The sequence below is a fragment of the Agrilus planipennis genome, unplaced genomic scaffold (genome assembly GCF_000699045.2).
Source record: "Agrilus planipennis isolate EAB-ADULT unplaced genomic scaffold, Apla_2.0 scaffold258, whole genome shotgun sequence".
Lineage (NCBI taxonomy): Eukaryota > Metazoa > Arthropoda > Insecta > Coleoptera > Buprestidae > Agrilus > Agrilus planipennis.
This window is the reverse complement of record NW_020442425.1, coordinates 362505-370649: the sequence shown is the minus strand read 5'-3', so window position 1 is coordinate 370649 and position 8145 is coordinate 362505. Positions and strand designations below refer to the sequence as shown.

The following is an 8145-nucleotide window of genomic DNA, read 5'->3' as shown; positions in this document are numbered from 1 at the left end:
TACATAAACATTTATGTTCATAAACTGTGAAGCAATGTTCTCGCTGTAATTATCTGTTTACATGTAATATTGAGTGGTCTTTATCAGGGTAAACATACATCATGTTTAATTTATTAAAATATATTATTAACTTAATTAGAATACTTTAACTTAATTAGAATAATTTAGCTAATTAAAATTAGAACTTTTTTGAATTAATTGTATTGCTTTTTAACAAATTTTAAAACACGCCAATAATCTGTTAATAATTTCTGCAATAAAGATACCGCACGACAATGTAAAATCATAACGGGGTATCGCACACCTGCCTCATTTACACCTGACTACCGCTATTGACTCATAAGCACCTGTGTTTGAAAGAGGGATGGTATGCCACTTCGCACCAGCGGGAGCTATTCGCACGCTTGCGCTCACAAATTTAACATAGCGAGCGCGTTCCAGTATCTGTGGTCTAGTTCAATGGTGGTAAGTCATATCATAACCTCACGAACCGCGAGGCATCTTTACATAATTATTAATAAATAAATGTTTTTGTTGATATCGATGGTTTGTAGTATTCTTGCTATACCTATCCACACAATGGTTACAATTCGTTAAGAGCTTACTGCAAACAATCTACCTGATATAGCTACAACAAAAATTTCATTAGAATATCATTTCAATTTATAGCTTCAAAATACTCAAAATAAAATGACATTTATACTAAAAAAAGTTATAATATGAAATAGACATATTACCTGAATAGAAATAACTTACATATAAATTAAATTAAAGTATGTTATTAGTTTGACTGATCAAAGTGCCCATATCTTGCTACAGTCTACATACTTTTATTACCGACATGCATGATCCTTTAATACTTTACCTAATACACGCTACTGAAATGAAACTTATTCAAACTCATAAACATACCGGGACAGGGGTTAAGGAATTGGTTTAATGAATGGTTTCATGGTATTACTTGTACACTATGAATTTAAATTTAACACTATACACGCTGGAGTTCCCTAGCGCGCTCACGGCTCAAGCGATCTTCACTACGAGACATCCGTTGGATGATTTCGTTACATAGCAACTCCCATGAAACGAACTTACCCTACTTCAAAAAAACTGGGATCTGTTTTTTAGTTCTGATAAGAAGTAAATATGCAAATATCATCATGGTAACCCCTCTTCCTGACCTTGGCCATTAAGAACTAGCTTAAGGTATAAATACTTTGGTTCCCTTATTTGGGACAGTCTTAATGCTTCTTTTTCCTAATGTAAGTTCGTTACTTAACAATAAAGTTATTAATTAGAATAGTGTTTGTTACTGTTTCTTCGAAGTTCCACTAATCAATATAATGATATTATAATAATAATATTATCAGTGAAGAACATTGAGTTTCCCTTCTGACTAAGTAAATACAAGAGTGATTATTCTGCTAAGTGAGGGAACGACCTCGTAGAATTACTCACCCTTTACGAGTATTTGTCAAATTGAAACATAGTTATCCAACAAGGAAATGAGTGTTTTGTTTCCTTACCGATTTCAACTATATTACAGTACGTGGTGGCAGTCAACGTGTTAAAAAACAGGTTGTTAATAGCAAATAATAACCCATCGCCCATTAACGTTTACTTATGGACAAGCCTTAGCGGTCAGAATTGTGATACAACAAAAGAAAGAGATGGAACGAAGTTTCGAACAATATCCATCCCTCTCACGATAGTGCGTAAGCGTGTCATGAAAGAGATAGCACTAGTCGAAAACCATACGCCATCATAGATAATAGATATACAAAGGGTAATAGATGGTCAACTCGAAATGCGCTGATTTGCGCGCCCTCCGGCAGGTCTAGTCAATACTAAATAAAAAAGGCGCGTACTTTAAATTTGTTAGTTACTTATTGTTTTTCGTAATGTGTATGTTAAAGTGAAAAATGGATAAGAAACAATGCAATTTCTTTTTTTATAAAACACATTGTTTCTTTTGTAAAAAATGAAATACATTGTTACTTATCCATTTTTCACCTTAACATAAGAACTTGTGAATTTTTAAGTGTAAAAGCAATAATAAGTGAAATAGTAAGAAATATTTCTTAAATGTAACAAATATACAAAATAAAATATTTTATGTAATTTGAACAAACAATCGGCCAAATAGAAAAGGTCACAAAACAGAAGAAACAGTAATATAGTTTAACTTAATAGTAACACTTTAAACTTTTAACAATTTTCAGTAGTAAGNGAACTTATGGCTGGGCAACTTAAACATAAGCTCGTAGGGGGGCGGCGATGATCAATGACTGTGAAATCTGTAAAAAATATAAACATTATACTTATAAAGGTACATACATACTACTTTCTACAAAAACTATGCATAAAAAGTGAACGTTAGTCAAGCTTTTCAGCAACACTTACCGGAATGAGTGGCAAAGCTAGCCAAACAGTAGTTCGTACGGGGGCGGCGATCATCAGTGGCTGTAAAATCTGTAAAAATAATGAAAATTATACTTAGAAAGGTACCGCACGGAATACGTTTAAGAAAATGTATGCATAAAATTGAACGCTAGTCAAACTTTTTGGAATTATTTACCTGAAATTGTGGCAGGACAACTTAAAGAGAGGCTCGTAGGGGGGCGGCGATCACCAGTGGCTGTAAAATCTGTAAAAATAATGAAAATTGTACTTTGAAAGGTACCGCACGAAATACGTTCAAGAAAAGGTATGCATGAAATTGAACGTTAGTCAAACTTTTTGGAAATATTTACCTGAAATTGTGGCAGAACAACTTAAAGAAAGGCTCGTAGAGGGGCGGCGTTCACCAGTGGCTGTAAAATCTGTAAAAATAATGAAAATTATACTTTGGAAGGTACCGCAGGAAATATGTTCAAGAAGAAGGTATGCATAAAATTGAACGTTAGTCAAACTTTTTGGAATTATTTACCTGAAATTGTGGCAGGACAACTTAAAGAGAGGCTCGTAGGGGGGCGGCGTTCACCAGTGGCTGTAAATTCTGTAAAAATAATGAAAATTATACTTAGAAAGGTACCGCACGGAATACGTTCAAGAAAAGGTTTGCATAAAATTGAACGTTAGTCAAACTTTTTGGAAATATATACCTAAAATTGTGGCAGGACAACTTAAGGAGAGGCTCGTAGGGGGCGGAGATCATCACTGGCTGTAAAATTTGTAAAAATAATGAAAATTATACTTTGAAAGGTACCGCACGGAATACGTTCAAGAAGAGGTATGCATAAAATTGAACGTTCCCATACAGCACGCAATATCCTATGGATGTACGATAAGGTCCCTATTGCGTCCATCATGTCCAATTTCCTTAAGGGATTAGTTGAGGACATACTATGTATATCCTCATTGGACACATGTACTGGTGTCTTTATAGGACATACATCGGATATCCAGTGGATATCAGCAGATATTATCAGATATTATTATAAAATACATATTAAAATGTGGGCACATATGTACCTATGTATTGTATGTATGTTTTATAATGTGGCGTTAGTATCACTGACGTCATTACATTACAATTGTTTTATAAAACGGCGCCAAAGAATTTGCTTTTGCCCTTGCAAATCGTAACAGCGGTAACGTTATAACATGGGTTGTAATAGTCCAAAGTCCATTACTGTCGATTAATAATAATTTAGATTAGTGAAAAGCGTTGTCTGGTAACCGCCTGATTGTGGGATTTCCTAAAGTGTTTGTATTAATCATATTAAACGTAAACGTCTTGTGTATATCTTGTTCGTAAGTGAAATGAATTTTTATTCAGTAAATCGATATAAAATCAGGTAAGTGATAATAATAATAATAACGTACTTAACAATATTTTTTCGTGATGGTTAAATTAAAATTGCCGAGACAGCGATACAGGGTCGCTAAAAAAACATCTGAAATTTCTTTATTAATAGCATCTATATAATACCAAAAAAAAAAATATACCTTTAGTCAGAAATACGCAGATAATAATAACTGCACTACGAATAAATTAAATGTACAATTCCAGTTGTCTGTTACATCTCGTTTTCCAGAAAATAATATCTCTAAAAATGAATCTGTAATAGATATACTTCTTAATCACGAAAATTTATTATTATTATCGGTAAATTTGCTTAATTATTTTTGTGTAGAAATACTTGCAGTTAATATTTTTTAGGCACAAGAAGTTGTAAGAATTGGCGGACATACTCCCTACGAATTTGTAAAGAGGGTGTTTACAAAAATTTTGTCGGACGATATTTCCGTAAGATATAACTGGCCAAAGGTGCCAAAAAGAAGGAAGTATTTTGTCATCTCCATCTATCTAGACTGATAATAAGTAAGTTACTAATTAATAAAATAGGATTATAAGTTTTCATTAAGTAAATTTAGATAGGTATGATAAATCATAAGTTACATACTAATATTTTTTTAAAAACTATTAATATGTTTTTTTTCTATTCCACAGATGCTGCTAGATTAAATCAAGCAACATCCAGTTGTTCAAGCAAGAATCTAGAAGAAGGGATAAAAAATTGCGAAGAGCAAAAGAACAGTTAATCACCAAAAGTAAACGAAATTCCTTATTGTAATATTATTACCTTGTATTTATCCATAACATGTTCAAATAAGTATTTTTTTATTTGTATGCAATAAACTTAGATAGAGATTCATATGCGTTTGTATAAAGATAGCCTATTCCATCAAAAAGTATGATAGCAAACAATACGATATATATGTGTCATTCCTAAGATGTCCTGTAAATATCCCGTCCGTATGTTTTTCAAATGTCCGTTGAGTATATTTTATGAATGTATGAAACTGTGACATTCGTCTATCCATACGACATCCTGAAGACGTCCGCCGAACATGAAACGGATCTGTATAAGATATCCTTAAAATCCCAAATGGATGTTCTTTTAACATCCTATGGATAAACATGTGCTGTATGGGTTGGTCAAACTTTTTGAAAATATTTACCTGAAATTGTGGCAGGACAACTTAAAGAGAGGCTCGTAGGGGGGCGGCGGTCACCAGTGGCTGTAAAATCTGTAAAAATAATGAAAATTATACTTTGAAAGGTACCGCACGGAATACGTTCAAGAAAAGGTATGCATAAAATTGAACGTTAGTCAAACTTTTTGGAAATATTTACCTGAAATTGTGGCAGGACAACTTAAGGAGAGGCTCGTAGGGGTGCGGAGATCATCAGTGACTGTAAAATCTGTAAAAATAATGAAAATTATACTTAGAAAGGTATCGTACCGAATACTGTCTAGAAAACGTATGATGCATAAAAATTAAACGTTAGTCAAGCTTTTCAGTAAGACTTATCGGAATCTGTGGCAAGATAACTTAAAGAGAGGCTCGTAGGGGGGTGGCGATGATCGGTGACTGTGAAAGCTGTAAAAATAATGAAAATTGTAGTTACAATGGTACAGAATACTTGTAGAAAAAATATGCATAAATATTGAACATTAGTCAAGCTTTTTAGCAACACGTACCGGCAAGAAGAAGGAGGGGCTCGTAGGGGGATAGTGATCATCGGTTACTGTGAATGCTGTGAAAATAATTAAAATTATCTTGTTGTGTTTATAATTATTACAGAGGCAATCATAAGTAAACTACAAGCGAACGGAATGCAATTTTCTTAATTCAGTATAAATGACTTAATAGTACATTTTTATACACTATAATAATACAGTATATTGTGAGTGTTTTGGGGATACGAATAAATTGTTTCTCTACAAAACTAAACATATAATTAAATGTAGAAAACAATTACACCCTCCGGATCAACAAGTTTATTCCTAATGATACGATTTTCACTCTACTAAATACAATCTCATTTATTCAATACTACTGTGATGGTATGACACCATTTGAAACATTAGTATTTTCCAAAGAGAGGACGAAATGTTTGTATATTACAAGAAATACAATAATCCTGAGTAAAGACCAAGGAAAAAATTGTTGTTATTACGTTGATAAACGAAACAGTTCCAAATGTTCGAAACATGTATTTGTATGTCAAATCTTTCGTTCTATTAAGTATTAACACGTTTGTAACGTTTTAAAATTGTTTTAAAACATTTATTTGTATGATGGCGTGCTGACGTACAATTCTTCAGTAAACGCACTTAATCAAAGTTACGGAAAGAATCTATTCTGTAACTTGTAATAGAATAGTTTTCAAAAATTGCCAGATGATGTGTGATACGAATATGTAAACAATGCCGCAGCTATTAGTTAAGACTTCTAAACTGAACAACATGAAATATATTTACTTATTTAAACCAGTAAAAACAATTTACATAGATGTTAATCCCACAGAGGTAATCGCAGTTAGCTGTTTTGAAATTGTTTTTCAATTGATTCAACTTCAACATCCATATAGCAATGAAATTCAATATACATAAAGCAATCGTCCGCCATGTTTCGCAATAAGGCCATGTAAGGTGTGTTTGTAAGTTATATTGAAATCTTTACATACGTATAACACACACACTTTCATCCAATTAAAAAACGAAGATGTGAGATAAGTGTAATCATAAATAATTATAAGAGAACACATTCGGAAACGTTACTTTAATATTTTCTGCGATTACCTGCAAATAATACCAATACTTTGAAGTAGAAATAACGCACTGACTGTTTTAAAGAAACAAATGTGTAACACAAGTGTGCAAAAAGTAGGTACGTTTTGTAGACTGATGGAGAAACATATACATTAGAGTGATCGGTAAAAATTGCATTTGTTCCGACTGTTAAAAAGCTTCATTTTGATGGAACGCGAAGGAAAAAAAAAATGCGTTAAAAATAACAAGACAAGACAAGGAAGACGATTGAAGTTAATTTTTTGTAAAATCATGTTTTTGCGGAAATTTCTCATTAAATATGCCATAGTTATAATTCTTTGCCAATTGGATTTTATAAACAATAATGTATTATTATTATCCTCATTTTAATCAGTAAATTTTAACTAATTTCCCAACTAAAATCCCTATCCATATGTTAGCGTACTTCATTAGGTGTATATTACACAAACAAGTGTACAGTCACGGAAAGAAAATTATTGAATATTTATATTTATATTTTCCTCATTTGCATATTTGGGAATGTTGTTTTCTAAATTGTAATTATTTGTGCAACAAAATTAGAACTGTAATTCATTTACAGGATGTATGTCAACAGTACACGAAAAGTTTGTTTCGGTACGGTGTTTTGTACTTTGTCAAATTACCGGATTAGTAGTTTGCATTAGGAACATTATTCACTCTTTTTTGTCAAGTGAATTTAATAAAACTTAATTTTGCAAGCACATGTCATTTAGTTCCAGTGTATAATTGAGTAAGAGAAAAATAAATCACTGCCTAGCAATCAGTTATGTAGGTATAATTTTCTTTCATTCAAATCCAAGTCGAAATTCGCACTACAACAGAAGCAAGGTCACGAGCAAGCGAAACGAAATGTACACATAGGTACTTCATAAACAAATAAACTGTTTCCGATAACGATGACTATTTTGTAGAATGTAGATTATACTATTAATACCCACCACAGTCAAATATTCGTTAGGTCATTAGTCATTATTGAAATAATTTTCCTTATTCAATTTAGCATTACACATACGACACATATTGTTATTATGATACACAAACACATCATACGTGTATGTTGGACATTTCATACAAAAAACAAAACAATTTCAATTTCTCTTCAATGAACAACGTTTCTGGTATCAACAAATATAGCATAAGTCTAAACTGCATTTTACACTATTTGGACAAGGAAATTACAATTTTTTCAATTACCGTTGAACCGTACAATTTATGTACTACTTCTTTTCTTCTCATGTAATTAGATGTTAAAACAGTATTCGTTTCTTCCTTTTCATAATATTCGACTATTACGGAAAATATTGAATGCAAGTTTTAGTGGCGTTTCGGTAACTTTCTTTTCGCCAACTATTGCGCTGTACTTATTTAAAAGAAACACGTATATCAATAACAATTGCTATATTGGACTATTTACCTAACAAGTATGAGTCTACTTGCAGCATAAGACGTTAATAATGTTCGATCAACCTTCCTTCTCATTTTGCCCATTTTATCTTTATTATGCAAAAAATCTATAAGACTACGAACACATTTTTCT

General features: G+C 32.1%; 1 long non-coding RNA gene across 3 annotated transcripts; it reads right to left on the bottom strand.

Annotated features, from left to right (window-relative positions):
* Positions 1–2230: 2230 nt before the first annotated feature.
* LOC108739601 lies at positions 2231–7718 on the bottom strand. Of its 3 annotated transcripts, XR_003232249.1 has the most exons (11): positions 7295–7718; positions 5493–5548; positions 5144–5391; positions 4969–5037; positions 3475–4915; positions 3105–3163; positions 2930–2998; positions 2754–2822; positions 2579–2647; positions 2404–2472; positions 2231–2297 (listed from the first exon to the last, which is right to left on the bottom strand). It is a non-coding gene; the product is annotated as an uncharacterized LOC108739601 (long non-coding RNA). The 3 variants fall into 3 exon arrangements; XR_003232248.1 differs by having other exon boundaries at positions 3105–4915; XR_003232250.1 differs by lacking the exon at positions 3475–4915 and having other exon boundaries at positions 7295–7712.
* Positions 7719–8145: the final 427 nt, after the last annotated feature.